This window comes from Lagenorhynchus albirostris, chromosome 13, assembly GCF_949774975.1.
Source record: "Lagenorhynchus albirostris chromosome 13, mLagAlb1.1, whole genome shotgun sequence".
Classification (NCBI taxonomy): domain Eukaryota; kingdom Metazoa; phylum Chordata; class Mammalia; order Artiodactyla; family Delphinidae; genus Lagenorhynchus; species Lagenorhynchus albirostris.
The window spans coordinates 16,567,668-16,581,179 of NC_083107.1; positions in this window are offsets into that span (position 1 = coordinate 16,567,668).

The window sequence follows — 13,512 nt, forward strand, 5'->3', positions numbered from 1 at the left end:
AACACACTTTAATTGAATACCTCAACAAATACTCAAAATTTTCCATTTTATAGTTGAGGAAAGGTTAAATTATTTTTCCCACATCAAGTTTGTCATAATAAGAACTCCAAATCCAAGTCTTTGGGATTACAGTGTTTTCTTTTTTTTTTCTTTTTTTTTTTTCTTTTTTTTTTTTTTTGGTACACGGGCTTCTCACTTTTGTGGCCTCTCCCGTTGCGGAGAACAGACTCCGGACGCACAGGCTCAGCAGCCATGGCTCACGGGCCCAGCCGCTCCGCGGCATGTGGGATCTTTCCGGACCGTGGCATGAACCCGTGTCCCCTGCATCGGCAGGCGGACTCCCAACCACTGCGCCACCAGGGAAGCCCTACAGTGTTTTCTTAAGCCACATTATCTCATAGATGATATTATATTCAAAGTTCATTGTTATTCCACTGTACAACATTTCTTGGGAATTTACCTGGAGTTTCTGAGAGCATAAACAGTGGCAGAAATGTACAGGGAGCTTACAAGCAAGTGGCAGAAATATTGGTAAGTTACAAGATAGATAACTAAAACTACAGATTAGGGTATGCCAACCACCAGGTACAGATGTTGAGTGCTAGCCAGGTTTGCTCCAATAAAATTTTTTTATCATTAACTCCCCCCACCCACTTACCCCACACAAACACACACATATACGTATAAACACACCTTTAGTAGAAGCAATAAAAGATCTAGGATGGACATAGAGTGGTATGGACCTATCTATTAAGGTAGGAAGCATATTAAGGAAAGAGGATAGACATCAGGAAAAGAATGCTAGATTTCAGAGTATTGGACCTGACCTAAGCCAGTTTCATTAAAAATTCAGAGGATTTTTTGGTAGTCTTTTGGAGTCACTGAATATTTCAAGATACCAATAGCATAAGGCACCTTCTCCTATTTAGCCTACTCTCATTTTTCCAACAGCACTTTTTTCTACTTTACATTTGATCACAGTATAGATAAGTATATACCTTGGATTTGCATTAAAATGTAAAGATGGACTCTTCCTGCAATAATTCAAACTGCAGGATATCTGCACAGGTGTAAATGAGACTGCATTATAGTGCTATTTTTTTCAACCATATGAATGCTAGAGCACCAGATTTCCCCCATTTAATTTCTCTATTAAGTTCATGTAAGCATAAACAATGTTTAGTTTGTGTGTGTGTGTGTGTGTGTGTGTGTGTGTGTGTGAAAGAAAGAGAGAGAGAGATGTAAAGAGAGAGAAGGGGGGCAGAGAACAAGCTTGAACAAGAACTAGGACACAGATAGCTTCATTGAGAATAAATTAAAAATTAAGGAGGTGATATTTTTTTCCTAGAAATACAATAGAAAATGCAACTAGAGATCAACATTCTCCTTTATTGCCAATCCAATGTCTGATTTAGCCCTATGTCTGGTAAGTCTTTAAGTACATATTCAGAAATATATTCCAGTGTTCCTCTCTCCTTGTCTTCCATGAGCTTCAGCTTTTATGTTTTTCAATCAGGGACATGACACAACTCATGTGTGACTTGCTTGGCTGGCAAAGTACTGATGTAACCAATTAGTTGGCTCCCTTTGGAAACACCAATATTATGCATAGCATACAGTGTTGCTAAGTCAGTCTCTCTCATTCACTCTCTTTTACTTTTTAATTAATTGAGCCAGAGGAATGGATTATATGTATTTGTTGTTTAACATATAGATTGAAAATTATTCCTTTCCCCTACCTGGCTTGCAAATAACGTTTCCTCCACTTTTGTCTGAATAACAATCTCCATCTTTAAATGAGGCCTGTCCAAATTATGGAAAAATTATAATATTTGCTGACAGCCAGCTTAGAAGTGATCAATCAAATTTCCCCAAGAGAAAATTATATTTTTAAAGAAGTTTTATAACTTTGATGACTTCAAAGGTCAAGTTATTACTTTTCTTCAATTTAAGGACATGTTCTAGAGTCAATCAATTTTAGTTCAACATAAGACCTTGTTTATTAATTTCACCTCCTACATTAACTTATGTAATTAAATCTTCATTGCCAAGCAAAATGCTGATTACCTTTTCCGATGGACAAAGTACTCTATCTGGTTTTTCTTTTCTTTTTCAATTTTCATTCATTTAAAAGAGGAGATTTATTTTTTCTTGTATTGAGCATAAAATAAAAGCAATTATCTAGTATGCTTTTGTGTTTGTTTGATAATGAATCTCAAGGCCTCTCCCTCTCCATCTGTCAGGCACAGAATTTGTTGGGCTATGGTGAGCAGTACCCTCCTGGGATAGTGTCTGTTTAGTGCTTGGTTTCAAAAACTCCATGAAAGTCATACAAAAGTCTGTCTGAGATGGAGCTCAATGACCTAAAAAAGTCTTCTTGACTTTCTCTCATTCTATATGCCTTTAACACCATGAGCATTTTCCTGAATTAGACTGACTTGATACTTTCTTCATAATTCTTTTCATGATGTTCTCTGGAATTCCCAATGACTTTGTTCTTACTTTTGTCTTAGACTCCAGTAATTTGTTCAGATAGATACACACCCTTCTTTTTTACCAATGCTCAAAGCCCAGAGCAATTTTGCTTCTCAAATAATAACAACCCTAGGCTTCACTGTACCTACTCTGCATGCACAATTATATTTCTAGAACTTCCTTAATGCTAATGGAAAAATGCTAATACTTTTAGAGAACAACTTTATCTAGGAAAAACTAAGTTAAAAATGTAAAGTCAGATTGTCCATTCCTAAAGCAACATTTGATAATGTTTGTGGAAATGCTGTGAAAAATATTAGATACATATAAAAATAAGGGTATACAACTATGTGTAAATACGTGAAATTATGTATAAGGACATAAATAGTATAAATACATAAACATATATAAAAACATATATATATATATAAAATGCGTGTTTTTGTGTGTGTAAATTAAGATGGGCAATGTGGTACAGAAGTACATATGTAAATACTGTTGGCCCTTGAACAATGAGAATGTTGGTGTAAGAATACTCTGTGCACTCATATCGGCTTACAATTTGTAGTGGCCTTCCATATATTTTGTTCCTTCATATCCACAGTTCTGCATGTGTGAATTCAACCAACTGTAGATGGTATAGTACTGCAATATTTACTACTAAAAAAATCCACCTATAACTGGATCCACACAGTTCAAATCTGTTGTTCAAGGGTCAGCTTAATTTACACTGGACATATATTTTTTCATACCAAAACAGAAAATAAAATAGAGTGGGAAATTTACTATATTAGCAATTTTATGTTTTGACACACACATACAAATTTGGGGACATACATATTTTAAAATATCATAGTCTCAGTGAAGCCTAGCTAATCCACCTCACTTAAAATTATAAACATTCCCTTCCTCTTTTTAAGCCTGGTCAACCTTTCCTATTTTATTTTCACCATAGTACTCAATACCATCTAAAACACTACAGATTTTTCTTGTTAACTTTTATTTAGATATCTTCTCACAGAAGAACAAATGATCTACAAGAGTAGAAATTTTCACTTTTTATTCATAGTTGAGTCTGGAACACCTAGAAGAGTATATGGTAGTTGCTTAACAAATATAAGGTGAATATATCTTTTTAAATTGACAATGATGATGCTTTTAATAAAGCACCATTTATGGAGTGCTTAGTATGTGACTAGTATGGAAAATGTTATTCAATTTTCACAAAAAATACCTAAGGTGATATTATCCACATTTTTAATATATGAGAATGTTGAGATTTAGTGTTTTTAAGTTATTTGCCTAAGGTTACATTGTGGAAGAATACCACCTTAAACCCATATATGCTCAATGTGAAAATTCATGTTTTTAACCACTAAACAATTCCAGCTTCAAGTAATAAAGACTACATAAGGGCATTCATAGAGTTGCTTATATCATTAAATCCACTGATACATATCTACATTCAGAGGATTTCTGCTGGAATTCAGTAGATTATTGAGTTACTTAAATGAGAAAATAGTTGATTTTAATAAAGAATGAGATAAATGAGAATATATATGTACAGTTTTAATCAATTCATTTGTCAGGACGCATTAATAATCAAAGTTGACAATGTGAGCTAGGAGTTCATTCCTCAGATCAAGATGATGTCAGTCCAGATTTTTTTTCCTCCTTAAATGTGTAAGAATATAGATCTGCAGCAAAGCGTAATTAACCATACAACACAAAAGCAAAAACAAAAAAATCCAAAGTCATATGTATTTGTTTGGTAACTTTCTTTTCATTAAATTTTATTTTCTGCTAATAGTACACTCACTTTTTAATTATGTGTTGTATTTTTGTTTTTCTTCCCTTCAGAGAGTCCAGAACCATGAGAAATTTCTTTCATATTTTTATATTTTATAGTACCTGAGTTTAAACAAAGGAAAGCAATCATGTGAAATTCTCTTTTCCACCCACTTTATTTTGATGAATTCACAAACTGTAGTGGGATTTTCTCTCTTTTTCTAAGATAATTAGAGCAATTAATTCATGTTTCTTCTTTAAAGGTACTTGTTTTTAGACTCTCTTCTTAAACTTCATATTTTGCCTTCTATTATTTTTAGGAAGCTGAAGGTTGTCCAAATTACATATCTAAATAAAGATTTAAACCAAAATAAGAAAGAAAGAATCTCACAATCACAAAGACATTACAAAGGCTCTCCACATAGCTATTATTTTTAGTGTTTGATACTAGTTTCTTTTTTCTCTTAGTTATAAATGATATAGTTGTTTGAAATATTTTCTCATTAACTTAACTAGATTTTAGACTAAATTAATTATCAAATAGCACTAAATTTCCAATTATTTATGATTAGGAACCATAACAATTTCCAATTAAAACTTCATTATTATTTTTATCTATAGAAAAGTAGAGCATTAAATACAATGGTAAGTCTTTTTGGATGGTAACACATAATTGAATCTAATTGTGAGATCACAGTTGAGTACCTCAGCAACAATATTTAAATGAATTAACCTCCATTAGTGAAGTTTTCAACTCACTAATAAATTGATATTATATAATATATCATTATTTTGAGATTTGAATTAAAAGAATCTAGTACAGAAGCCAAAAATTATAGTGGTTAATGTCATCATCATCACCATCATCATTATCATCACTAAATAGTAATGCTTTCATTCCACAAACTAATGTAGGATTATAAGAAATATGTCTGGATTCATATGTTATGCCAAGTTAATTTAGCTCTATATTTTATCTCCAGTGTGATATATCCCTCCTGTTAATTTGTTTTAAAGAATGTTTCAGCTGCACTGCTTTCATTATAAGTAGATATCCTTGACCATGTTTTCTTTACAACACAAGACTAAGCAAGTATCTCAAACCCAAAAGTATTACTGAAGATGAAGCATTATAAATGTCTAATTTAAGTCACATTTCCTTTTAAAGTTTCCAGAATAGTACTGCTTAGCCAGACAAATAGGTAAGCCACAAAGTAGTAGCAATCTGTTAACTATTGTTTATTCACTGGTGTGGTTTAAAGTTCACCATAGTATGTGAGAGTTTCCATGAGCAGGGAGCATTTCCTTGAAGCCCATGATTAATGGTGGTCTATCCAAATGACAGATGACTATGATCAAGATTGATGAAGGCAATGAGTCCTTTTAGCTTTCAGACACTGGTTCCTTAGAGGTAGGAGGCGAGAGCCTCAGCCTGTCTCATTAGCAACTAGAGGCCAACAGAGGAACCAGAATGAGCAAAAGCCTTGGGTGAGGAGCTGTGAGGTTGTGTGTCTGGGGTGAATATTTTGCTATCAATAGACTGTAAGTATATTGGTTACAAGTGGGAAATGAGACTGTAAGAACTTATAGTATCTGGGTTTTAAAGTGCCTCGAATAATTGAAATGATCAATGAACGGTAATGTCTATTATTGTTTGTCCCTAGGATATTGACTAGAGGGAAGGAGTTAGGGGATTGTGAGCACTAAGGGGTGTGAGGCTGAGCCAAGTTGGGAAGAGATTGGAAAATTGGTCAGAGCTATAAGAGGAAGCCATTGAGTGTGTTTAAGATTAGACATGAAAATGCAAATATTAATTTAGAAAGTCTGTCAGGGATATTCAGTTAATTAAGTCACCTACTCATTTATTTACTCAACACATCTAATAGAGTTCTATTTTTTTAGGTATGAGACAGATAGAGGGAAAACTTTAACATTCAACTTTATCCTCAGGGTTGGTAAGAATCTCAGTTATTCCCAATTCTGGCTGATCAATGAAATTCCTCAGCCTCCTGACACCCTGTGTTTGTGTCTGTGGAGTGGGACCCAGGAGTATGTCTAAAATGTCCCAAAGGTGGAGACAGAGGAATGCCAGTAACAACTCATCACAGTCACTGATCTCTGTGGATTGTGTACCTAGATGCAAAGTCCTCAATAGCTCTGGTCTTCAAATCCTTCCCTCCCCAGGGCACACAGAGATCCAAGCCTGGCACAGGTCTAGGGGTTGATTTCACTGTAATTTCAGCAATGGCACTCACCAACAACATTCAATCAGGTCAGTATTTCTTCTGTTTCCACTCCTACATAGGACCCTAGTTTTAAGTGCTTCCAAACTCCAAACTGTATAGCACTGGGTAATTTTTTCTGACAGGAATGGTCATTTAGTGAATTCATTCACATATTCATTTATTTACTTAACACATCTAGTGGATTTCTGCTCTAAGCATGGTGCCTAAAAGGTCACATTTATAAAACAGAGGTGATCCTATTGTCTACCTCGTGTTGTGAGAGTGAAGATTTCCCAACACAATGCTTAGTATAGAATACATTTTCTAAACTGTCAGCTAGTAGTAATAATGACAACAATAATAATGGCAATGGGTTTTCTGTTGTAATTAAATGAAAAACTTTAAATACCTTAGTTTTAGCATTTGGGTTCTTGCCTTGATTCTCAAATGATTGACTCTCTCTTTTATTACTTTTCATGGTTTCTCTGAAACTGTGAAATTGTTTTCTTAAGAACTCTCCAGATGTAGAATATTTTTCCTAATTGAAATTGTAGAAAGAGTGAATTTGCAGTTCTTGTCTCCTGAGAGGCAATTTAGAGATTGTGGTGGTTTAAGTACAGATGATAGTTGGTATTTAACATGCTGCATTGCAATGATGTGCAGTACACTGCCTGTCTACCAGCCAATGTTTCCTGAGCTCTCATTATCATAATACTTCCAACATGATTATCTGCCATTGAGCACTTATCATACACTACTGAATATACATAATAAACTGCAGCAGACAATGGCTTATCATTCCTCCTATTTTATAGCTGAAGAGAAGGAAACTAGTGATATAAAGTGTGTGCAGTAAACAGAGTCAATGTGAGAAATGAGATTCCAATACAGCTTTGGTGAAATCATAAGGCCCTGTACATTCTGTGTCTCTGAACACAAAACTGTCTTAATATCTTGTACTACACTTATTTTCCAACTACTTAAATTGATTTATAATGTGGAGGTTGGGGTTTAATGTGCTGAATATAAAGAATACCAGTTACCTTTGTACACAGTAGCTCAGTTTGGATATCTACTTTACACTTTGTATAGCAACTTCACATATAGTTTTCTAAATTAAAGGTATAAACGTTACTGAGTGTCTTTCCTTCACTACCAGAAAGGGAGTAAATACAACAAAGAATAACTTGACCTTCCTATAAATACTGATTTCCATATCCTTCAATTACTGTACAGTATAAGTAATTGAGGACAGTTTAAATGGTTATATAATCCATAGGCTCTTTTTTGGATTTTAGCAAGAAGTTAAATCCTAAATTGAAGGGAAAACACCTTTAATCGTGAACTGCTGATTGGGGAAAAGGGTTCTTAATAGAGGAATCAAGTGTGATTCCAACAACACAACAAGTTTAGGAACTCTTTAATTCATATTATCTTCTATAGTTATGTTCTTTAAAACATACCATTTCTATTCCAGAGTTAAACTAAGCAGACAACTATAAACACAATATGGGAGCTGAGAAAAAGGAGAGACATTCCCTTCATCAGAGAGACCTTAAATGAAATATGAATTGGACTTTTTTTTATGGGGACTACAGGAAGCACTAAAACAAGTTGCCAGGTGGGAATAATCTAAAATAACTATGCTTCCTAGTTTGATTTTTGTTTCATCAACTGGTCTAATCATTGGACATTCCAGTGCAAAGTGTTCAAGACTGCTGCTTATTCAGACAAGTCCTTCCTAATTCCCTTGTGAAATAAAATAAAATTGAATGACCTCATGTAATCTTGATTTGCTAGGGGCACATATTTCCTATTCTTGTGCATTCATTTGTGATAAAATGCAGTATGTGCTAAGTAAGATTAAATGACCTAAAGAGTGGTAACATAATGACATTATATACTAAGTGAATTCACATCAATCATTTTAAATAATGCAAAGCAAAACATTCTAGAGGGGGAAAACTGTAAAATGAGGCTGCTCTGAAATTCTCCTGTAATCCTAAGGATAAAGTTTGGAAGGATGATGAACAACATGGATTTAAATTGCAGAGCTGTTCAGTAGTCACTTGCTGAGATAATGCTAGGCTACAGGTAGCATAGAACTATGTATAGTTATGGTTTTCCCTAGTTATTAACTGGTGGCACTAACAAAAGGATGTGGCAAATAGGAAGATGCTTGGCAGAGACAATCTCCAGAGGGCTGTTTGATTATTCCTCAACCTTCATTGAACACATGGACACCCACTGTGATATCTACCTGTTTCCCTCTTCCGAATTTATTCAGCCATTTTTAGATACATCTGTTCTTTGGATTTCCCATATAATCCCATTTCAAAATGTCTCAGACTTCCCGAATCTTCACTTTTACACTTTTTCTTCCTCCCTCTATAAAAATTGAGAAATAAATTATATACATTTATAATTATAAAATATAGGCAGATATTTTGATATTATACACATATTTAATGACACATTGTAGTTATGGATATTTTCTGAACAGTACATGAAAAATTACATATGAAGGACTTCCCTGGTGGCGCAGTGGTTGAGAGTTCGCCTGCTGATGCAGGGGACACGGATTCGTGCCCCGGTCCGGGAAGATCCCACATGCCGCAGAGCGGCTGGGCCCATGAGCCATGGCCGCTGAGCCTGCGCGTCCGGAGCCTGTGCTCCGCAACGGGAGAGGCCACAACAGTGAGAGGACCGCATACCACACACACACACACACACACAAATTATGTATGAAAAACTCATGCTTTGTTTTCTTCTGCTACCTTCTTTTACAGCAGCAGAAATTACAGTTATGGAGTTTAATTTTTTTCCTTTTTTTGTTTGTTTAAATAGTGGGTTGGGTTTGAAATAGAAAGAGGTAGAAGCAGAGAACACTCAAGGCTCATCGAACAATTTAAGATCTTTAGGGCTCCTGGATAAAAACTGATTCATCTAGCTCTACTCTACATACTTCATGATGTTTTCAGTGTTCTTTCTGACAATGATCTTACATATTTAAAATCTTGAATTATCAATTTTACTCTGCTCTCCCAAGCTCCAGATAGATATTTCTGCTGTGTTCTAAGTCAATTCAGTCAACTGGTTTTTGCTCCTGATCTAGTTGTTGAAACGTAGGTTTTTCCTCACCACCCACACCAAGCCCTGATTATTAATTCTTTCTCAGCAGCTTATCAGAACTGTCCAAGTTGTATAATAAAGGTGAATGTCTACATGTTATGCTTATATTATGCACACATACACACACTTTTTTAAGGGTGAAGGAGAAATGCATTACAACAAACTGTATTGATTATTTCTAAGTAACTAACTGTTAGCCAGCATGGCAATAAGTGATTTGGTGTCTAGATAGAAGAAGTAGGTTCAGAGTTTTCCAGTAATAAGGGAACAAGCAGGAGCTAGACATTTCCCAGGGATGCAAATTTAATTCTTTATTATATTCAGTCTCAGCCATGTTATGTTTTCCCCTGCCTGCCATGCCCTCCCCAAGTCCTTTAAATATAAGACTGTTCCTGAAAGAAGTTGATTGGCTTTCTGAGATGACAGAAAGTGGGTTTGTTCACTACTTTTTATTGTTTTCGTGTGATTTTACTGATGGGGATGCACCAGGTTCTCCACTGAGCATTATGGCTTCTCTCAGCTCATGTGGCAAAGGGCAAGATGAAGATACAGGGTTTTTGTTATTTATTAAAAAGAAAAACATGATGAAACTATATCATAACATCATTCTAATATATATGATATATATGTATATATCATATATAATGATATGACTATATCATTACAGTCATTCTAATATGTGTAAACAATTAGTTTCAGGAGAATTAGTACACAGGTAAAAAACAATATGCATTGGTGTTGTTGTTTTTGCTTGTTTTGTTACTTTTGGGTCCATTCAGACTAATATTCCACTTAGCATTTATTTCAACTAAGTGCAACATGGCCTTATTCCAGGAGCACATGAAGGTAGTACCAAAGGTCAGTGAAGAGAAAACAGAAGATTTTGTCCCTGATTTGGGAAATGGAGTCTTGGGTATAAAGTGAAACTCCATGGGAGATACAATGAACACAATTGTAGAGATGCCAAGAGTTATGGTTCAGAGTATGCCACAAAACTGAGGAATTTGGGAACAGACACAGGATGTGAGCCAATAGCAACATGAGAAACCATAGACCGACATGATGGGTATGCTGGCCCAAACAACACCTTTCATTCCTGGGTCTGATGTGGCTTTAATAAGCAATTACATGCATTTTTACTGCATCCATGTGTCTTAAAATCATAGTCTAATTTCACACTTGTCAAATCAATTCATCCTTTAACAACCACCTTAAATTGACCTTATTTCCTGGAAACATTGGTAATTATTGCATTTAGTAAGTGTGCTACTGTGAATGCTCTCAGATAGGCATCAAATAATCAACTACTTGATTGTATGCTTTTGAAGCTATGTGTGATCTCTTTTTACTATCATCATCCCCTCAAGGTCAGAGACAAGTTCCCAGCTTAGAAAATCTTAATAAATAGAAGAATTTTACTTGCCTTGACTTGACCAATTTAACATCTGTAAACAGTTTCCATAGATGCCCATTTTAGAGGACAACTAACAATATTTTGTGGAATTGAAGATTTTCATTTAATTGATCATCAGGAACATATACTTGATTATCAACATAAACTCTGGAAAACATTTTTTTTAAACTTTGAATGAGTAGAATTTAGAAAGTAATTTTAAAAAATATTTTTCAACACCCATTCTCAATTTCAGAAATTTACTGACATTGCCCTATCTTCAGGGAAAATATCAGGGCAGCTAGTCAATGACTGCTAGCTTTCAGGGCCATGAGTAATTCCATAGCAATTGTCTGAATGTTTGGAATAGCAGAGGATGGACAACAGATTTATTGCTCGGAAATATAATCTCTGTAATGGCCTTTGTCACATTTTGCAGCATATAAAACATTCCTGGGAGACAAATATGGCTCACTCAGTTTGCAGCTAGCTCTTTAGCGTCCATCCATCTTCACAGATGTGTCAGTAAAGACACTAAAGTCATGGTGGAATGTGTTCTTCAGGGAAGTTTCATTTACTCTTTAATGCAACAACCATTTATAAAATACAGCTGGAGAAAACAGTCATTTAGAAGAAACTCATCAGTGGCAATACCATCCTATTCTGAAAGCCGGTACATATGAACCAAGCCAAAGCTGATTTAACATTTCAAAGATGACCTTTCCTGATTATCCCCTTCCAGCACAGGACAGAAATCACAAAAGCTAATGTTATCTTTGCTGCCAATAATACAATGAATGATGTGCTCATACTAGAGGGCTTTCCTCCGTGGAGTTATCCCATTTGGACCTTCAGTAAGCTAGGCTGACAGTGCAGCTCTTGATATCCATGTTTTCTATGTGTTGCACCATAATTATCTTCCTGGGAAACAGACATAATAAGAACATCTTGGTTAGAGGAATATAAATGTTTTCTCTTGTGTGTGTATTTGTGTGTGTGTGTGTGTGTGTGTGTGTGTGTGTGTGTGTGTTCAATGCAAGGTCACTGTTTAGAGACAGAAAAAATTCTCCTCTATTAAAAAAATAATAATGATTAGGGCATGGATGCCTATTTCTATTAAACAGCCAGGGGTGATTCTTTAACAAGAAATGACACATGTGGAGGGCTTTTCTCTGTCCTCTGTAATTAAATTTCATAAAAGCTAAAATAGGTGAAGTCACAGAAGAATGGGTATTTTGTCTTGTTCTCTGTGTGAAGGGCTTCCTTCAATGGGAAAACTGAGCTTATTGGAAAGTGTACTAGAGTAATACTCTTTCAGCTATCACCTGCTTATCTTGCACATTATGAGTCTCAAGATTTTATACTACCTCCACTGGTATGCTCTTCCGCCTACCATTTTTTTTTTACCTTGTTCTCTTAAAACTTTCTTGTTTAATATCATTGACCTATTATTGTAATAGTAAAATAATTGATAAAATAATTCCAGGCCAAGCATCAGTAGCTAGTTGTGACTTAGAACACTATAGATGACCTTCTGTAGTTTTGGCAAGTTCATCAAGACCTGCATACTATCACCCAAAAAGTGATTTAGTAAAAGTTTTTAGAAAATGATACAGATTTAAGAAAAGATACTATTTTGGCATTCTGTATATTATATGAAAGTCAAGAATAGCAAAAGTTTGGGATTAGCAGATGCAAATTATTACATATAGAATGGATAAACAATAAGGTCCTAATGTATAGCACAGGGAACTATATTCAATATCTTGTGATAAACCATAATGGAAAAGAACATGAACAGAATGTATATATAAGTATAACTGAATAACTTTGCTGTACAGCAGAAATTAGCACAACATTGTAAATCAACTCTACTTCAATAAAGTAAAATTTAATAAAAGAATAACAAACAAAAGAATGGTTTACTATGTGTGAGGGATATTGACTAGAAGGTACACAACAAAATTTTCTGGGGTATTGAAATTTTTCTGCAGCTGAGGTTGAATTATGGTCACATAGGTGTATGTATTGTGAATATTTATTGATTATACATTTGTAAACCTTATTATGCTCTATGTAAATTTTTTTAAAAAGGTGAAATTAAAAAGCAGGGGTTATGGATCCATCCACATTTTTCTTTGGGCAGGGAGTATTAGTGTTTCTTCTTGCCTGAGTGCATGAATAGGTCCTATTCCTGTTTGGAATTAATCTGAGTACCTTATTGAGGGCTCAAATGTGAGACTTCTGTCCGAGACAGCTTCCCTCATTCACTGATGATAAACACATTGGAATTCTTAAATCTCAAAAGGACTCTAATGTAAATGAATCCTTTGGATCATATCTCAAAAGTTAAAATCCCCCATCTGAGTTTTGGATGCTCTTGAATCCTTTGGGTGGCCAGTGGATAATGATATCTACTCTCTTTGAGCCAGTCTGCTATGGCCCTAAAAGAATGCCATTAAAATGCACATGTAACCCAATGCAAGACACACTGCATGC